Source organism: Notechis scutatus, chromosome 1, assembly GCF_049901735.1.
Source record: "Notechis scutatus isolate UNSWTSFEM ecotype Mainland chromosome 1, rNotScu1.2, whole genome shotgun sequence".
Lineage (NCBI taxonomy): Eukaryota > Metazoa > Chordata > Lepidosauria > Squamata > Elapidae > Notechis > Notechis scutatus.
The window spans coordinates 116737751-116759777 of record NC_142009.1 but is presented as its reverse complement, the minus strand read 5'-3'; positions in this window follow the sequence as shown (position 1 = coordinate 116759777).

Genomic DNA, 22027 nt, shown 5'->3' with positions numbered 1-22027 from the left:
AAGGGCTGCATCTTGTGGGTAGATAGAGTTATAATTCCGAACAAACTGCAACGAACTGTGTTAGCGGTATTACACGACGGACATCCGGGCATAGTGCGGATGAAAGCACTCGCACGAAGCTATGCCTGGTGGCCGGGAATCGACAAGAAAATCAAGGCCTGGGTCGCTACTTGTCAACGTTGCCAAGACGTCAGTAATGCCCCACCTAAAGCAAGCCCAACCGAATGGGAAACCCCAAGGGGACCGTGGTCCCGTATTCACATTGACTTTGCGGGGCCTACAAGGGGACACACCTTCCTTATTACAGTCGACGCCTACTCGAATTGGCTCGAGATCCATCGGATGAATACAACTACAACGGACTCAGTTATCAGCAGATTAAATAGACTATTTGCCACACATGGGTTCCCGGACGTTTTGGTCTCGGACAACGGCCCACAGTTCACTGCATTACACTTTGAACAGTATCTTGCTGATCGGGGCATCCGCCATGCGCTAACCTCGCCGGCGCACCCTGCGGCAAACGGACGTGCAGAACGCATGGTACAGTTTGTAAAAAAAACCCTCCACAAAATGGAATTCGGAGACATCGATGAAAAAATCAATCGAATTTTATTGTTGCAGCATATTACGCCCACAGCGTCACCAACAAAACGCCCGCCGAACTTCTCATGGGACGGAAACTACGATCGCACCTTGACCGGCTCCACCCCGCATACGCACCGAAAAGCCTTTCGGCTCCAGCAGCAAATGCCGGGAATTTAAGGTAGGCGATTTAATCTTTGCAAAAAACTTTTCCAGCGACCCTTTGTGGATACCTGCTACCGTCACCCACCTCACAGGGCCCAGATCTTACCGCCTACTAACAGAAAATGGGAGGGTGTGGAAATGCCACATAGACCAGCTCCGTTCGAGATTGCCACCCAGCGGCCATGGATCCCCGGGTTCCCAAACTGAGGGGGGAGGAAATATCGAGGAAATTGACTTCGATATGACGGATTGCAGACCAACGGACACCTTTCCGCCCAGGGAAGGACCGGCAAATGAAACGGGGAGGGAGTTGATTTCTCCAGGGGACTTGAACTTGGGGGAATCCGAACTGCAAAACCCCGAAGAACCATTAGTTAGTAGAAACAACCTCAACAAAAGCAGCACGGAAGCACCGTGCAGCGAAACGGAACAAAATAGAGACTATCCAAACGCTCCACCGGAACCGGACTTTGGGCAAAACCCGGTGGAGCCACGGAAATCATCTAGACAGACCAAACGGCCTGTCTACCTTGAGGATTTTGTTACAGCTCCCCTCAAACGGAGCCCAAGGGGGAGGGGTGTTATGAATCAATAAAGTAACTAGCATAAAATGCAAAGTAGGGTTTGAAGGCCTGCACACCTGATTGGTCCTCAAACAACGAACAGGGATTGGTCAGGATGAGGCCACTCCTTATTGGTTATTATTTGAACTTATCACAAAGGTTATTGGTTAATAGGGTAGCAGCCAACCCTATAAAAGGGTTACTGCTGCCCATAGAGTTTGCTCTGTTCTATTCCTATTCCTGTTATTATTAAAGAGTTGAAGTCACTGGTCAGATGTCTGGTCTCCTTATTCTTCAAACATAACACCCACCCAAGCTTAATTTTTACCTGTGTACCCTGGAATGGGCAGGGACTTCATTAGGGCTTATTTGGGGGGCAGGGCTTATATTGGGCACACATGTAAAAATCAAGCTAGGACTTACTGTCTGAGTAGATTGTATTTTGGGGAAACATGGTATAACTTATGGATCTCACTGCTACAAGTTGTGGGAATGGTCATCAGCCTAATATAGCTTTAGAAGGGGACAATGCAAAGGATAAGGCCACCTGGATCTGTTAGACATGATAATTACATGCAGATCTAAGATTCAGAGACAGAATATGCTAGCTAAGTGCTAGTGCCGAAGGCAAACAATAAGTTTTTTGTTTTCATATGCTGATTGTGGACTTCCCAAAACTATATAATTAATTACTATTGGAAAGAGACTGATTGATTAGATAAATTATTGGTCTTATTTAGCAGCCTCTTCTGAGCATCACCCAAACATTTTAATTTCTCATAATTTATGAATTGCTTCCATATCACTTCACCCAACTGTCAACAGTGCTGTAATTAAAATATAGATTATCTGACAGGTTTCCATAAATCTAGGAGCAATTTTTTAAAAATGTAGAATAAAAATGTCAGTGGATCTTAAATTGCAGACCAAACTGCTAACTTCAGATTGTTAAAGCCAACCAGTACTTAACAAGCTCTAAACTGATGATTTAAAGAAAGAAGACTAATACAGCTGTGGGAAAAACTGCAGAATATCACATTGCTAGAGGAAATGAATTGTGAGAACAGATTGAAAACTTAGTGAATGCAGATTGGAAAGTCTTCTCTTGCCTGTCTGTAAAAAAAAAGAAGTTAAATATCATCCCAATAAAACTTGGAGAACACTGAAGCATTAAATGCATTGCTTTTATCTCCGATAATAGGAGATAGTGTGAATAACCTGCCTGTCAAGCTTTTAAAGGGTTTGCCATGGGTTATTCTAGAAGCAGCTAAAGGCTAGCCTTCGGGAAATTTTGAGAAATTGGGACAGCTGCAACTTGTCATGGACAAATTAGGGATGTCCATGTGCTTCAACCATGGTCCATGTATTTCTCTTCCCTGACCAATTTTTCTACAGATATAAAAAAATGTGCATTTAAGATGGAGATCAACAGCATTTTGGGCAACCAATCTGTAATTCTAATTGGAAAAAAAAATTAATAGAAATCCAGTTCTCTATATGTGATTCTCCATCATACTGTTTTGAATTGGTACCAAATATTTTTATTATAGCATAGAACAAGGCTGTCAAACTCCTGGCCCATGGGCCAGATGTGTCAAGTGCTGGCCACCCCCCTGCCTAGTTTAGCAAAGGGCGGAAAGTCCCGATACGTTATGTGACACCATCATGACGATGTGAGTTTGACACCCCTGGCATAGAACAACTTCAGTTTTGATGCAACAGTTATGATTGTATCTCCCTCCAAGAAAAAAATACTTTTCATACCCCATTGTATGCTGGTCTATGACCACAATAAAGATTTGATTGATTGACACCCCATTTCTTTCAGTGGGACAAAAAGAGTCAATAGTTTTAATGCTCACTACAGGAGAGAACTGATGGCGGCTCTCAGGAAATCAGAACAACCTCACTGCCTAGTCATGACTTTTCCATTAGTATCACTGCCTCAGCCAGGCCCTATCCTATCTTTAAATAGGGGCATCTGAAATTCAGCTTCTGAATAATCTTCTGAGCATTAAGCTCCAGAAGCTGCCCAAGATAACTGACAGACAGGTACCCCAAAGGTGCTTTTTCAAGAGGCAACTGGACTTTCTGGGGAGGGGGGGTTGGAAGATGTTTCACTTCTCATCCAAGAAAGTTGCCTCTTGAAAAAGCACCTTTGGGACAACCATGACTTGGATGACTGAGAATCTCCATAGATATTGGACAGACAGATTATTTTCCTGCCAGAGGCAAAGGATCAGGTGGCATTGTTTCCTATTTAATATAAAAAGCCAACCAGACCAAGAGTGGAATCATGCCTCTCTGCTGGTTACCTTCCATTATACCTGAAGACAGTAGATCAGGGGTCCTCAACCATTGTGGCCATGGACCTGCACCGGTTCGTGGAGCACTCTGTACCGGGCCGCAAAGAAAAAAAATTAAAAATGGCGGCTTTCTTCGCCTTCGGTGAATGCTGGGATCGGGATCAAGGACACAAATGAAAGAAGGGGAGGGAGAAGCAACCAAAGCCTGTCCTGCTCTCTGGCTCAGCGGCTTCGGTTTCTCCCGCTCGTTCCTCTCCTCAGTCGCTCTCGCTTCCACCAGCCCAGGAAGAAACTGCCAAAGGCCGGGGGTCGGTGCTTTTCCTGTCGCCGCAGCGCCCTCAAGCGCTGTTCACCCACCCCCGCCCGCCCGCGCGAGTTCAATTCAGTGCCCCGCTCTGCCTGTCTGGTTGTTTGGGAGCAGCTTCGGCTGAGAATAATAACTATTCGCCTCCTTTTATCAGCCGAAGCTGCTCCGAAATGAAGAAGGCAGGCAGGCAGGCAGAACGAGCACTGTGGATTGAACCGCGCGTGGGCGAGCGGGGTGGGGGTAAACGGGCGCTTCCGGAGGAGCTGCGGCGACAGGAAAAGCCACCACCACCCCGGCTTCTTTGAAGCAGTTTCTTCCTGGGCTGGTGGAGCAGCGAGAGAGCGACTGAGAGAGGAACGAGGCAGACACCTGAGGGAGGGAGGGAGACACCTGAGGGATGGGGCTGACGGAGGCAGGGCCGAGGCGGTCCCTGAACTTGGTGGTTTTCTGGCAGACGTTTATTACCCGACTAGGTAACAACATCAGATGTTACCTAGTCAGGTAATGAAACGTCTGCAAGCAAACCACCAAACTCAGACTCTTCCCCCGGTCCTTGAAAAAGTGTTTGTGCTTGAAACTGGTCCCTGGTACAAAAAGGTTGGGGACCACTGCAGTAGATAACTGATGCCAAACTCATGGCATCATGTTGCCGTCATGTGACATTTTGTGATGTTTTTCCCATTGGAGGAGCAGAGGTGGGCATGGCCTATGTGTGACGTATCCAGCCCACAGGCTGCCAGTTGACACCCCTGCAGTAGATGTATAAAGAATACTGAGGCTTGACTGTGTTGGAAGAAATGTCCATCTGGGTTCACTTCCAAGTGGGAAGAAAGACACTGGAAACATGGGGGCTGATTGGAAAGATGGTTTAATGGTGGACAGGACCACATGGTTTGAAATCCTGGGTAGCTGACCACATGGAGTGAAGAGTGAGATATATTGATACCCTCTCTTGGGCTTTGAACTTGCTTCCTGTTCTTATGAAAGAAATGTATTCTGATTGGTTGTCAGACTCCCATGGGGCCATGCAGGGGTAATTTTGTAGTTGTGTTGAGTCCCAGGCTTGGATGAATCTTGCTGGGTGATGCAATCCCGGGTGCCATGTGGTGACATGGATAGAGGGCTAATCCTATTATGTCCTGAGGATGAAGGTCTTTTGTGTTGTAGATAAGCTGGCCCAGCCTTTTGTCTTGTAGATAGGTTGGCACCAGTCTTTTTGGGGCTATTAATGAAGGTAGGGGCTGCTTTCCAAGAGCATGTATCTCCTTTTTCTCATCCAGGGAGATATAATCTGCGTTTTTAATATTTTCTATAATATTTCATTCTTCTAGGAAAAGGGTGGGTGCCCACTTTCTACAATGGTATACAGATGCCTAGCCTGGTCTAACAGCAGGCTCTATCTTGTGATTCAAATTCTACAAGAGCCATCTTTATTGGAGGAGGAGACAACTGGGTACCCTAAAATACAGTATTGGCCCTACCATAACTAAGCTTATTCAGACTATGAAAGGAGATAGTAACCCACCAGTTGGTTCAGAGGATGGAGAATGCACCTTTGCATGATGGAGACGTACTGTTGGAATTAAAAGGTATAATAGTTTGCCCATCTCTGAAGATAACCTTCTTCAGATCCTAAGGCTTTCGCCATTTGTTCCCTCTTCTTATTTTTACCCACAGCAATAACCCTGCTGGGTAGGTAGCGGTTGAAAGAAAACAGCTGGCTCCAAAACACTCAATAAGCTTTCATGGCTAAGGGTGGATTAGAATTTGTATCTCCCTGCTGCTCATCCAATCTTTGATCTGTGTACCACATTGACCATTTGATTGCATCTATTAAGAGCCAGTAAATAAATCTTTCACCAAGACCTTCCTTATATAAAATTGAAAAAAAGACTCAAAATCAAACGTGTGTGTGTGTGTGTGTATGTGTGGTGTTTGATTTTGAGTCTCCTGTTCTTTCATTTTAAATTATATCCTTTTTGTATACTGATCGATACTGGTTTAATTCTATTGTTTTTTATTTCTTAAACTGTAAATTACTTTGATATTTTTCAGAGTGGGAAGGCAGAGGAAGGAAAGATTGGACAGCTAGTCTGAAAATGACCGGCAGGAAAGAGTGGGTGGGAATCTGCTTTCTTATCAGAATCATTTCACTCGCTGCTCCAGTCATGCAGGGCACAAAATAGCAGCCAAAGAAGAGCATCAGCAGAAACATTAACATGGAGATGAAAAGAGATGGAAAAAAACATGACTGAGATGCATGTTATTTGATACAAATATTATTATTAGATACAAATATGCCAATAGTGTATGTAGCATATAGTATACTATTCAATAGAATAATTAGAAATATTTAATCCTACCTCAGAGATGGTGAACCTATGGCACACATGTGAAAGGTGACGTGCTAAATTGCAATCAAATTTGTCTCTGTGATTCCAAGATTCCAATTCTTTCCAAGCAACTGAAAATAATTTATAAAGAATCCCTTGCTTTACACATGATTATATAGAAGTCAACAAAGTATCAATAACTTGTGTTTATTTTAATCACTGCAGTCTTGAATTTTTATTCCTTTACATGCACTGTGAGTCATCCAAGATAACAAATCAACTGTTTGGACCTTGTTTAATATTAGGAAAAAACCTACACAGCTCATAATATATCTACTATTGCATTTTGCTGATAAAGCCAAATTCCCAAAGTAATTAGTGAATCAGATACCATTGAGCTCAATTTTTAATTTAAAGAATTGGCAAAACTTAAAGACCTATAGAATTATAAATCATTATTTAAGCACACTCAATTGACCAGAATAGTGGTCGCCAACCAGTGGGCCAGCTGCCAAGGACCACTGGTGGTCCACAAGAAAATTTTGGTGGTCTGCAGAGAAATGTCACCCCCAAAGCAATTAATCCAGGCTGTGTGGGAACACAAGGCTGCACCACCCACATGGCCTGTGGGAACGCAAGGCTTGCATCGCTTGCATTGTGAACAACACGAGATAGTGAGGGGAGGGGGGGAAAGGACAGAGTGGGGGAACTTGCCCTACTCGCCTCCCCGCCTCGCCTGGCCACTGGGCTGCTTCTTTCCACTTCTTTCTTCTTCTACTTTTGGCTGCACGCAAGAAAAGCAGCAAAAGTCTTTCTTTCTCTCCCCCAAACTCTGCCAGAAATGAGTCTTTGAGACACTGCAAGGCATCCTGTTCCCAGAAGCTGCGCTGGTGCGACAAGTCTCACAGAGACTCATTTCTGGTGGAGTTTAGGGGAAAGAAAGAAAGTCTGCTGCTTCTGCTGCTTTCCTTGCATGAAGCCAAAAGTATCTCCCCCGAGAATGGAGCTGGAGACAGTATGCTGCGATCCCAAATAAAGAATGATCGATTGGTAGGAAAACAGGGTGGGGAATTTTCCTGCAGACTTTTTGGGGGGATTTTCCCAGGGTCTCTGGTCCATGGGATTTAAAATTATGAGTTTGGTGGTCCCTGAGTTCCAGAAGGTTGGCGACCCTTGGCCCAGAATACTGCTGTTTATTTGTCCCACCTGCAAAAACAAACAAACAAACAAACAAACAAATAGGAGATTTGCTCAAATAGAAGTCATGTTTTCATCTGTGATGAGGTCTGGATCAAAGGCAGAATATAATACATCTGTCTTCAGCAGACAAGTTATAGCAGGGCTGTCAAACTCCCGGCCCGTGGGCTGGATGTGTAACGTGCTGGCCATGCCCATGCCCAGTTTAGTGAATGGGAAAAACGTCCTGATATATCACGTGATGACACCGTGACACTGTGAGTTTGACACCCCTGAGTTATAGGCTTACTGTTTCATCAAACCATAGCCTTCCATCCTTATCCAAATTAAGAATGCATGTTTGGACTTCAAGATTAACCCAACTGAAAAAGGACTATTCCTTTTTAAAATTAAAATTTATCTTGCCTTCTACCAAGAACTCAAGTTAGCAAAATTATATTTCTAGATTTTCCCTCTACCCTTGCCATGTTCTTCTATCTGGGAGGGAGGGAGGGAGCTAGAATACAATCTTCAAGTTGTCTTTTAGCTTTCAATCTCATTGTTAGGTGGAAATGAGAATTCTTGGCAGAGAGATGGCATTTGCAATCTACCTATATTTTATTTAAGAATCCTTATCAGTTGTGTAGCAACACAAACAAGTATTGGTTACACAAAAATGTGAATAAAAATACTTGTGTTTTGTTCTTACAGTGTACTTAAGGTGTATTTTCATTTGCAAAGCAAACTTTTTAAAGAAAATTGTGTTCATTCCTCTTTAACTTTAAAGGCACTTTTCCATTTATCACTGCTTTTAAATCTTGATAAAATAAGAGCGCACTGTATATATTTTTCTGAAATATGAATAGTAGGGGCACTTATATAACATAGAATTCTGACACATTAATTGTAAATCACAAAATCAGATCTACTCCATAATAATTTAAGTCCTCTTTTTTAAAAAAAGATTTATTATTTCTATTGTAGGTATAATAAACTGAAATGGCTTTGTTTATTTACAAGAATGCACTTCATTAATAATTTCAACTAATGTTAGTAGCAATGTTTCCCTATTGCCTTTGGATGAAAAATAACGTACAATTTTCATATTAACTCCAACTCTTTTCCTAAATCTCTTCCTCCTCACCTGAAATTCCATTAATTTTCCACTGGAGATGTACAGTATTTCCTCATTTCTATTGTAACTGATTATTTTCTAATAATGAACTAAAAATCTCCTCACATTTACAGCTCACAAATGAAATATGAAAAGCAACATAAAGATCTGTCTCTTTCCTCTGCTAGTTCCCAGTTGAATGAAATAAAAGCATTAATTTAAAATTGTTTGATCATATTTTAAGGAAATGTTTTTAGGATGAAGATTACTACATCTACGATCTATTTATTCCACTAGAAAGTAATTAAGTAAGGTTTCTGAAATCAAAAGTGCTTTAAAAGTTGACTGTGGGGGGCAAATTTAAAATGCAGCATCAAAACTAAGCTTTTTCCATGACTTTTTGATACACTGGAGTAATTGGGTCCATAATTTATGACTGTGGATAGAATTTGTCTGTAGACCATTTCAGGTACAATCCCTAACAATTTATCTAAAGATTTGAGAAAGAGTAACAGCCATGCTTAAGACCTGAACAAACCAAGGTTAGGCAAGTTGATATCTCCAGAAGTTGTGGGTTTCATTTCTCATCAGATTCAACCAGCTAAGTTAAAGAAAAATCACCAGACATATAGTAACTGGCGGGTATAAAGAACAATAATATTGAATTATTGGCCAAATTGATCAAACAAGTAAAATAAAATAAAAGATCCATTGAAAAAAATATAAAATTATATAATTGAAAAATCCTAAAACCCTTCCAGATAGCATGAATCACCACAGGCTTTATATTTCCAAAGGCCTCCAGAACACTGAAAATCTCCAGAGCCAACATCATGTCAAATGGGAGACCGTTTGAAAGTATAGTCGCTGCCACAGAAGAGCAGCACTTACGAGCCTCCATCTTTTGTTGTTGTTAGCTGTCATCAAGACATTAACTTATGGCAATCCTGTGGTAGTTGTTCTGTTGTTAGCTGCTCTTCACTAATCATTCTTAGAATGGCTTCCATGGTTGTTGTTGTTGTATCAATCATAACATTGCTAGTTTTCCTTGCTTGCATTTTCCTTCTCCCTCAGCGTGGCTGAAGTAGCAAGCCCTCTTGAGAGGTCAAGTTCCAAATCGGATGCGGACAGAAGCCAGTCCTAAAGACCCTTCAGTGCCAAGGGACTTTCTAGGTAATTTGCAGCACCATCAATTGCACTCAGATGTAAATAGGAAACCAGCGCAGGGTACAGGTGCAAGACAGGGAGTCCTCAACTTACGACCACAATTGAGCCCAAAATTTATGTTAAGTGAGAAATTTGTTAAGTGAGTTCTACCCCATTCCACGACTTTTCTTGCCACATTTGTTCAGTCGAATCACTGCAGTTGTTCAATTAATAGCATGATTGTTAAATGAATCTGGTTTCCCCATTGACTTTGCTTGTCACAAGAGGCGATTAGATGATTCCTGGACACTGCAACTGTCATAAATGTGAGTCAGTTGTCAAGGATCTGAATGTAAATCACGTGACCATGGGGATGCTACAAGGGTCATACAAATGGCCATAAGTCACTTTTTTCCAGTGATGTTGTAACTTTGAACAGTCACTAAATGAACCGTTGTAAGTCGAGGACTTCCTGTATGTTCAGAGCAGCAAGGGCCAGTGAATAAACAAGTCTAATTGACATTTCAAGAGCATTCCCATCAGCGGTGGGATTCTTTTTTTTTTTTTTTGCTACCGGTTCTGTGGCCGTGGCTTGGTGGGCGTGGCAGGGGAAGGAGACTGTAGAATCTCCAGTCAGAGGTGGGATTTGCCAGTTCTCCAAACTACTCAATATTTCTGCTACCGGTTCTCCAGAACTGGAGAGAACCTGCTGAATACCACCTCTGATCTCCATGTAGAATGCACTGCAATAATCCAACCATATGGGGACAGGGGCATAAGGTCCTATTATGAGGTACATTCAGAAGTTTGATAATCGTGTTGAGGCATCTCTGAAGAAAACTGAAGGTAAAGGGAGGGAAGATTTACACAGACCCTTGAAGCATGCACATTCTGAGATTTATATGGATAAAGCTAGAATAATGTAAACTTACAATCAGTCCATTATCTTCAATGGGACTTGATTCCAGGTATATACTGTATAAAATCTACTCTGTGAAACATAAGACTGAGGGATAAGCTACAGAGTAGCTTCCCTTCTCTTTTTTGTTTATTCTAGATTAGGACCTTTGTGTGCAAGAGAGTTGGAAAGCTCTCACCAGACACTTCATTAAAAAAAAATGGGACATAGTTTCCAAATAATAGTAACAACATCTTAGCTAGTGCCAAGAGTAAAGAAGAGACAGCTGGTCTAGGGGCACCTTATGAATGAAGGAAAAGAAGGCAGAAATTTCCTTAAAAGCTGGAGCTTGCAATACATTTGGAGGGCATTGGGGGAAATGCAAAGAGTGAGCTTATTTGGACCCAGTAAGAATAAAAGAATAATGCAGGGGAGGGAAAAGCCCCTCCCACTATTCAGAAATAGAAAGGCTGGCTTTGTTGGAAATGACAGTATAAGAAAGAGAGAATAAGATCAAGGCAGAGGTGGTGTTCAGCAGGTTCTGACCAGTTCTGGAGAATTGGTAGCAGAAATTTTGAGTAGTTCGGAGAACTGGCAAATCCCGCCTCTGACTGGAGATTCTACAGTCTCCTTCCCCTGCCACGCCCACCAAGCCACGCCCACAGAACCGGCAAATACCACTTCTGGTATTCTCTGCCTCCCGAGTCCCAGCTGATCGGTTGGGTCTTTTGTTGCCCTGCACAGGAGAATGGAGCTGGAAAGCAGGTTAGTGGGGTGGGGAGGGAATGGGATTTTGCAGTAGCCTTCCCCTGCCGCACCCACCAAACCACGCCCACCAAGCCACGCCCACAGAACTGGTAGTAAAAAAAAATTGAATCCCACCACTGGATCAAGGCATGCAGATGTCCACCTTGTAGAAGAGTGTCTAAAAGTCCAGATAGTGACTACAACTATGTGATCAAAGTCCCAGCCCTTTTTACCTGTGCCATAATATCCATATTACAAAGGGCAGGGCTTCCATTGCATAGTTGTTGCTGCCATATTGACTTTTTCAAGCCCCTCCCCATGGACACCCACAGGTGAGCAAGCTATTTTTAGTGATGATTCAATAGCGATCCAAACTACTTCATGTAGTCTCTCTTTGAAATTTACATTATATGTTCACAATGTCTGCATAGCCACAAAATGGAAGGCCATTCATTTGAGATTCAGGCATTAGAATTAAATTCCTGGGTAAATTCCTGTGAAAGGGCAGAATTTGCAAGGGGACTGCTTTTGTCTGTGTGTGTGTGTGTGTGTGATAGCCCTTGCCCTCTAGAACAGGGCAACTTTAAGTGTCAGTGGTGGGATTCAAATTTTTTTACCACTGGTTCTGTGGACGTGGCTTGGTGGGCATGGCTTGGTGGGCATGGCAGGGGAAGGATATTGTAAAATCTCCATTCCCACCCCACTCCTAGGGGAAGGTTACTGGAAAATCCCATTCCCTCCCCACCCCACTAACCTGCTTTCCAGCTCTGTTCTCCTGTACAGGGCAATAAAAGAAGACCCAGCCAATCAGCTGGGTCTCGGAGAATAGATGGGGATGGGATCAGTCAGAGGTGGTATTTGCCAGTTCTCTGAACTACTCAAAATTTCCGCTACCGGTTCTCCAGAACTGGTCAGAACCTGCTGAATACCACCTTTTGTGTGCATGTGTTGTTCTGTATTTACAAATGTGTAAATAATATGTGTTCCTGATAAGATGAAAGAGTTTTTGTGGGTTTTTTAAAATTATCCATGTCTTTGGCTGAGTGGTGGATAAATCTCACCTTATTTAGCTGTCAATCTGAATATCCTAACAAACATTTAATTGAATGTTCAGTTTGCTATGATGAAGTTTAGTTCTTTGAACTTGCCTTTAAATCCATGTTGCCTTTTTTGGATAGGTTTGTCTAGCCGAAGAGGAAAGAGTAGATCTATAAAGTGAAGCTAAAATTAAACGTTTCATCCACACAGGCCAAGGCATCTCTAGCGCACTGTTCCTATGGAATGACCTGCAGCTCCTAAAGATATTGGATTTAGCACAAACTAGAACATTACACTAAGCTTTAAAAGTTTCAAGTAAATATGGATGTCATCAGCACAAATTCTTGGGTATTCTGAACGGTGTTGCTCTCTGTGGAAAATTATTATGAGTGAAATGGTATGTGGGGGCTTTTAAAATAGAAGTTTGTAGAAAGCTTTGTATTGACTTCAGGGATTTGATATATTGTTCTAGAAATGTCCTGGGATGGAATGGGATGCAAACTGCAGCAATAGTAGACTCTTTACTACCAATCATCCTCTATACCAAATTTCAGATAAGGTTTTATGCAAAGGGAAGCCTTGCTCAAGAATAGTTATAGTCTTTCTGAAATACAAAGCAATTGATTGTACAGAGTATTAGAGAAAATAAATGGACAAATTCATTTGTCTTTTCAAAAATATCCACTGGTTGCTAACTCGGATCAACCAGCAAATGCCCCTGAACAACAAATAATCCTTGACTTACAATCACAATTGGGAGCGGAATGTCTGTTCTAAGTTGTTGAGGTCATAAGTTGAGTCAGATCCAATTCCGTGACCATTTTTATGATGGTAGTTAAGTAAATCCTCGTGGTTAAGCAAACACCTTGATTGTAAATGCGGACTCATTCTTCAGAAATCGGCCAAAAAAAAAGTCACAAATTGCGATCATGTGACACAGGACACTGCAAACAGTCATAAACGCAGGTCTGTTGCCAAGTGCCTGATTTGTGGTCATGTGTTCATGCGTGGCGGTTGTAAGTGCAAGAATCAGTCATAAGTATAAGGACTGTCTTGTAACTTCAAACGGTCGCTAAACAAAAAGTTGTGGATTGAGGACTACCTATAGGACTATCACTCAGTTGCCTGTCATATGGGCAAAATCACTCTGATCTGAAGGCAGAGAAGCACGGGAACATGTGATTTCTCACTTATTTTCACACCATGATTTTTTATGGAAATTTCTTTGTTTATCATGGGAATATTGCATTTCCACCTTTTGAACTGTACTGGAGATTCAGATAAACAACCTCAACTGGAGCCCAACATTAGGAAACTAATCTACTCCACCTATGCTGAATATACAGTATATTGAGAAACGCTGGACTGGAAGAAGATAAGTGTGACTTTAAAAGTTGAGGAAGAACGGTCAATAACCAGCTAATGTCGATACCCCCGCATGCTCCCCTTCCCTTGCGCATGCATACGTGTCCCTCCATGCACCCTTCCCCCCGCGCATGCACGGCAGTGACACAAAGTCCAGCTGGCTGGTAGGAGGCGCATGCCCATGCGCAACAGTGCTGAGTGGCCTCTGCATGCCCACATGGAAATAAGATTATCAAATTAATCAACAAATGACCAGACTCAAATTATCCACCTTCAGACACTTTATACAAAGACCTAGCTCTCTGGAGAAGGCATAAAGAAGGATTAAGCACCATACCCATGAGCCTTTCCTTTATTTCTTTCCTGCAACCCTGATGACAATCCTACAGTAAAGCTGCTATTTGCATGGTGATAAAAAATTCTCCTTTGTACCAATGAATGGTGGTATATCAATGGTATTTTCAGCAATGAAAATGGGATCATTTTCATTGGGATTATGGCATAGGAATAATGAGTTAAATTTATCACTGTCTGGATATTTAATTGGGCTGTCCAATGACTCAGATTAACTGTGTGTGTTCCAATTAATCCCTGAATTCAATTTGCATGATTTGGAGTTAAAAGGAAAAAGCTGGTGCACGATGAATATTAGGAAACATGTTAATATCCAGAAATTAATTACCGATCCATATTTTAATGTTTTAATAAAACAGATGTTTGGAGTGTTATGATAGCATATATATTCTATATATCTATCTATATATATATCTATAAATCTATATATCTATATCTATATGTCTATATGTCGAAATGTATATATGTGTATGTGTATGTGTGTGTGTGTATGTGTGTGTGTGTGTGTATGAGTGTGTGTGTGTGTGTGTGTGTGTGTATATATATATATATATATATATATATATATATATATATATATATATATATATATATATATATAGTATTCAGCTTTGTTCGGTATTTTCATTATAGTTGTGCTTTTAAAGTTGTAGCAACGTTTCGGCAAAAATCTCATCTGCCATCATCAGGCTCCTGTATTGTGTTCGCCTGTGAGTCAGACTTTACAGTTGTTTCAGTTTTAAATTTGGGGCTAGCCTACTGCTGTGCCAGAATGGTTTTTTTCTTCATCCTGCTTGGTTGGGAATCTTGGTCTGTGTTTATTGGTCTTGGAGTTTGCTGTGTTCTGCTTGATTGGTGTTTCTAGTATCTTCTGTCTGTTTTGTGGCTTTTTTTGTCTTGATTGGCTGGCAACATTGTGTTCCTGTATTGTAGGCTTTTAGTGCAGCTTGGCTCCAAGTAAATGGACGGCTATCATTTATTAGGAAGCTAGGTTTCATATGGGTGGCTGGTTGGGGTGTGTTTGACCTGGAGGTATCAGGGGGGATCTGTTTGTGCCCAAATGTTTGACTGGCTTGTGGTGTGGAGATTTTTTTGTTTGTGAGTGCAGGCTTCCAAATAATTGACAGTCTGGTGGAATCATCTCTTCTATTCATGCTTTCAGGTCTTTTTTCAATCTCTTTGAAAAAAGACCTGACTGAAAAAAGACAAAAAAAGCCACAAAACAGACAGAAGATATTAGAAACACCAATCAAGCAGAACACAGCAAATTCCAAGACCAATAAACACAGACCAAGACTCCCAACCAATCAGGATGAAGAAAAAAGCATTCTGGCACAGCGGTAGGCTAGCCCCAAATTTAAAACTGAAACGGCTGTGAAAGTCTGATTCACAGACAAACACAATACAGAAGCCTGGTGATGGCAGATGAGATTCTGCCGAAACATTGCTACAACTTTAAAAGCACAGCTATAATGACATGGGAAAATACCTGAACAAAGCTGAATACCATACATGTAAGTACCCGCGAAAACTTAAGAAAACATATATATATATGTTCGTAGATTTTCACGGTACAGGTATGTAGGTCTAGGTGTGTTCGGGTCTTTTCCCATGTAAGATTAAGAGTATCTTGGCGACGTTTGGCAAGGTCCCACTTGCCATCCTCAGGCTGGTGCTTTTGGCTGGTGCTTGCACTGGCATGAAGACGAAAGCACCAGCCTGAGGATGGCGAGTGAGACCTCGCTGAAACATCGCCAAGATACTCTTAATCTTACACGGGAAAAGACCCAAACCCACCTAGACCTACGTACACACACACACACACATACACACAGAATATAATTATATTAAATGAGCTGTGAGAATTATTTTAAAATGTCATAGAGATACAGGGAATTTTTTGATTACTGTGACTTAAGGTCACTGGGGACAGGTAAGCCCACTGCATGACTAGAACATGACACTACAATGGATAATTCCTTTTTATTAATATTCTTACATGCTTTCTTATTTCTTACCACTTAATAAAAATCATCTTATTCTGCAAGAAATTAGCAAATTCACAACTAATTTCAGTTATCTACATCTACAACTGTGCAATAAGCAATATTGATAAATACAGCTTTACATTTTTTCTAGAAAATAATAAAATTCCTGGTAAGGAAATCCATGGATAATCCAATTAACTTTTATAATATTGCTTAATGCAAAGTGGACAAGTACAATAACTCACAATTATTATTTCTAATGAGCCTGCTCTCATTTCTTTCCTCTACCACATTGTTCTGCATCTTCCTGTCCCTATTTTTTCTTGTACACATACACACAAAAACGTTCTAATGTTGATCATATGTTACAGTGTTATTATCACTTGTTGCATTTCTATTTCTTAAAGGAATTGAAATTATCAGGAATGTTGAAGGGGTATTGTCAAATTAAAATGGCAGTGATGACAATGTATATTATGACAGCATGATCGAAGCCCATTTGTAATGTGTTGTCACAGCTGCCATCTTGGTGTCACATCCTGCTGACACCTTGGGAAATGATCTTAATAGGTGTAAAGGGTTTTTTGTTTCTGTAAGGATGAAAACAAGACTCCAGGGTAGGAGCTTGGGTGGACACTCTGGAGACCTGACAGTTTAGGAGGATAGAGATGAGAGAAATGTTCAGACTGAATAGTGAAGACACAGGTGTTGATAGAGACAAAGATCCTAGAGAGGAGTATGGGAGGCAAAATGAATAAGAATTGAAGTATTAAAACGAAGAGATGATGGATAGAAAGGACATATTTCTTCTTTTCTGATATAATGATAGCCTGATTAAAAACTAGAATAGAAGTAGAAATAAGAATACAGACTTTTATATAAAGCATTAGTTAGATGGAAAGATTGAAGGTTGAAATATGGTATCATTATGTATGTTTAAATAATGTGATGACTGGCACTAGAATGGCTGAAAGAAACATTGAATAACCAAATAATGAAGGACTGTGTTTTAATATAAACATGTGTATTAACACTAGGATAAGTCATTGGCTAGAAGCTAGAATAGAGGTAGAAATAAGAAAGGGGGAATATTAGCATATATAATTTTTATATAATAGAACATAAGCAATAACTAGATGGAAAGATTAGAATTAAAAAATGGAATTACTATGTATGCTTAAATAATATTACCAATGGCATTAAAATGGAACATTGAAATTTTGAATAACTACTTTAAAACAAACGTATATTATTACTAGGATTATATAAGTTTGATTAATGTAACAAATATCATTAATACTATTATTGCTACTTGTATCAAAATGAATTATACCCAGAGGCCACACAGTTGATGCATATTTAAAAATAAAAATCCAATAAAACTTTAAAAAAGAAAAAAAGAAAACGAGCTTTTCCCTTCTATGGGTTTGCTTAACAACTGCAGGATTTGCTTAACAGCTACCACAAAGAAGGTTGTAAAATTGGTTTGATCGCATGACCAACCTGATTTACGACCATCATGATATATGACTTAGGCTCTATTATGGTCATCTTCTGAAGACTACTGTAATGCTTGGCTAAGGTATTAAAAAGGCCTTCCTCGAACCAATGTAGCTTTGGTTCCTTGGTTTGCCAGCAGTGTAGGGCTTGACAATAAACAATGGAAATTAATCGAAGAGAATTAGACAAATTATTGTTCTAAACAATAATTGATTAGAAGTGAAAGAATATACTCATTTTATTTTCATATTTGATTTTCAGATAGGTGACATTCCAAAGAACACTTCAAAAAATTGAAAAGTATGCAATAAGAGAAGAGTAAAGAAAGACAAATTGCACAGGGTTATTTTTGCAGTTGACTTTTTTATTATTATTATTGATGGCACCCATTGCCGGTATTTATTGACATGGATAACTAGGTCATTGTGACGTTATTTTATAATTACCTACTTCAACATAGCCTTTGGCAAACACATGTCAGTTCATAATTCGTGATTAACATGATATCATGAAAAAAATATTTACATCTCAGGGTATTTTAGGTACAGCCACCAATTAACTTCAGCTAAAACAAACTTTTAAAGTTGATTTTGAAACGTATAAAGGCAAAACATCCATAGAAACTTTGGAAGGCTAAATATAGCCCAATGTGGGTATCTTAAGCTGAGTTCACACATTTCTGAACTCTTGCCAAATTTCAGATAATAAAATCCAAAAGGCATTTAGAGGATTTCATTCATAGTTTACACTCTTCTTCCTGAAGGGAAGATAACATAATTGCCTATATGTGATTAATGAAATCATACTAGAAAAACATATATTTAAAAACATTTAAAATACTTACAGAGGCATCATTAGATTTCAATCAAATAGAAATTCATTGTACAGGGGGGGGAAACCTATGTTATGCAGGAAAACATTGTAAAGGTTTCCTGTATTAGAAACATCACTGAAACATTATACACACACACACACACACACACACATATACACACTCAAAATATACATTTGGACTTTTTCAGTTACAAATAGTCCTCATTGAATGACCACCATTAGAATCAGCAACTCTGCCATTTAGTGAAACAATTGCTAAATAAAACTACAACTGTGCTTATGACCTTACTTCAGCTTTCCTCTGCTTTACAGATCTGCAAAGGTCATAAATGTGAAGATTTGTTGAAAAGTTACTTTTTAACTAGTGAAGAGTTGCTATATGAGTCTCTCATTAAACAAGAATTACTTGCATTTTAGGTCACCTATTGTTCCTTTTTAATGAAAACAAAGATCAATTCATGTCCAGAGGAAACAAGAGTAGCCCTTTTGGCTTTGAGTGAAAGACAAATTCAACTCTATTCTTTTTTCCAATTACATCATAACCTCTGTTCCCATAACTTTGAAAGCAAGTTGTCATTGGGAAAACTGAATGTAGTTAATGTAGGTAAACATGTCTTAAATGAATGAATGTAATTGTGTGTACATGCACAACATTGTCCTACAACAATCTTAGTGGAATTGACCTTATGTAATCTTTGATCATACAAAATGGATCTTAAAATCACCCCAAACCTTTGGTGGGAACTGACAAAAATGCGAATGCCTCTGTGAGCATTTAACATCTGTGGCTTCTGAAAGTGGTGAAATTAAAATTAATTAGACGTAACCAAGGCTGCTTTCAACAATCTTTCATGCAGAACAAATGTGAGGAAATTTGAAATGAAAAATGTAATTGGCTCTAATAGGCAGCCATTCAGTTATCTGGCCCAGAATCCTATCCCGATAACATGATTATCAACCCGCAAAGGTCTCCGATCTGAATCAAGTATTGACACACAGAGTTAAATTTCTGTAAAGCGCCATAAATGAAGCAAGTAAATTTACTTTAATGCTTCTTGTTTCTCCATCATATGCACCTGAGCCACAAGCAATAACAAGTCAGAGAAAGGGCGCAGCTGCATGTTATCAAAAGACTAGGCCCAGGACTTTCTCCTACATATTAAAGTAATAGCTAACTCCTACCCAGAAGTGCTGTGTTGTGTTCCCCTAGTCACCTACGGTTGTGAAAGTTGGACCTCAAAAAATCAAGACAGGAAGAAAATTGACTTGTTTGAGTTCTGGTGCTGAAGAATACGCTCCTGCTGCATATTGCTTGGACAAGCAAGGTGACCAACAAGCAAGTACTGGAGCACATCACACCAGATATGTCACTGGAAAGAAAATCACAAAACTGTGTCTCACTTATTTTGGCCAGGCTGTTCTGACCAAGGCTTCCGAGACTGTAATTACACACATGCTGATTTTTTTTAAAAAGGCTTGTTTTATTGCAACACTGGGAATTATTTTCATTCCCAGCCGGTAATGAATCTCAAACAGTCCCTCGAGATAAGCACCCACCTTTCTTTTCTGTGAAGTGCTGCCAATAACAGACGTGTCAAATGAACTAGGGGAAAAAAACAATCAAAGTACAAAGAGCTTCAAGAATGAATCTGAACCAAATGGATTACTTTGCTTCCTGCAAAGGTTTCATCATGTTTGCCTGTCGTTTATGCCTTATGGGAGGGGCAATCACCTCCCAGCTTTACTCCCGAGTTGCCCTTTGGTTTCAGCTGCTCTCGCCTTCTAGCAGCTCTGCGCATACACGCACTGGGAACAGGCTCCCCTGGGTCCTCTGCCTCGCTGCTGCCAGACTCCGAAGGCTCCAGAGGCAGCACCCCACTCCCAGATGGTCCTGGCCCCATCTCTGCATCGGACGCAGGACCCTCGTCCAAGTCCTCTCCAGACTCCCAGACTGATCCCCTTTCTTCCCCACTGTCTGATTCCGCTGCCGTCTATACAGGCTGCCGACGAACCACAGTACAGGGTAATTCACTGCAGAAAGCAATTGTGTTTGGAAAAGTGAATGGTAAAAGGAATCCAGGACACCAAAGAACATGACTGCCAGATGCTATCAAAGCTGGCACCAGCCAGAGCATAGAAAAACTCAAATAAGTAGTGCAAGATCAGAAGATGAGGAGAGAAGGTGCCCATAATTGGACATGACTGAATGGATAACATCATTATCATTCCGCAGAACTGCATTGCTTGTGTTTTATCTACTGACAGAGATAAGACTCGAAACATTATTAGGTCATTCCAGAAGATGCTTTGTTGAGGTAAAATTCTTAGGACATTTTTCTTTGTTAGTGTTTATTTTGTTTTGTTTTTTTTGCATCTGGGCAATCTTTTTCTATTTTAACAAACTAAAAAGCATACCAAGCTTCATAGATAATACTGATAATATTATATGACTGATGAGTGTCCAGATTCACTTGCTGCCCCAGAAATCATTTCTACACAGCTCCCAAATCCCTCACTAACTGCAGTGCAATCAAATTAGCATCAGGTCCCAGCATTTTGAGGTGTCAACGGTACGAGGCCAGATGTCCTCCTATTGCCAGGAATCTGGTATCCCTAGTGAGGAGCTATCTTCCATGGTGGCAGGTGGCTAATCAGGGCCAGCCAAAAGCTTCTGAACTATGTTAGCATGGAAATGGAAAAAGAGATAATTCTTTGTGTTTTATCCATTGCTTGGAATTTAGACTTGTTGCTTTGTGTTGCTCTTGGAGTAGAACCTGATGTACAGAATTTACTCTCAGGCATGAGAGCACCTCATCACAACCTTATTGTGTTAACTACCATGCTTTCCAGGATAATGTAAAATAAAAAATTGGGGTAATATTTGAATTTGCATAATTTGCAACCAATAAGCGAATAAATCTGAGTCATTTAGGAACTTGAGTGGACATAACTTTATGGAACTTAAGGAACTTAAGTTGGTATAACTTTATGTTTTCGTATTTACTTTCTTTAACACTTACACAGTGTAGCAAGGCTTTTTAATTTGAGAACTACATGACACTATATCTGAAGGACTGTCCTCTTCAAAGCATTTTAGCTAGGTATCTGTTTTGTTTAAGGCGACTTTTAAATAAATCTTCTATCTGAAGAGCCATGAGAGGATAGCCTTCCATGTGAAAATCTGCCTATTCCAAATCTTATTTAAATATTGTTCTTAAAACAGAAAAAACAACAACACTAAAGGGAAAAAAAGAATAGGGCTGCTAAGCTGAAATGCAAAACTCCAGATGACCACTAGAGGGCAATAAAGAGGTGGAGAACAGGAGCTGCCATCCCAATTAGCTCAAATAGGGCATCCTTAGAAAAGATGGCTGAAACAGTGCCTCTGCTGAATACCTGAGCAGCCAAGAAGTCCTTGCTTAACAACTATCTTATTTAGCAATCATTTGAAGTTACAACAGCGCTGCTTTCCCTCACGAGGGAAAGCTCTGCATAGCCAGCTTCCAAACAAATCAAGTCAATGGAGAAGCTGGTGGTAAACTGCAAATCACAGTCATACAATGTGTTGCTTAATGACCCACAAGAACTCATTTAACAATGAAGTGGTT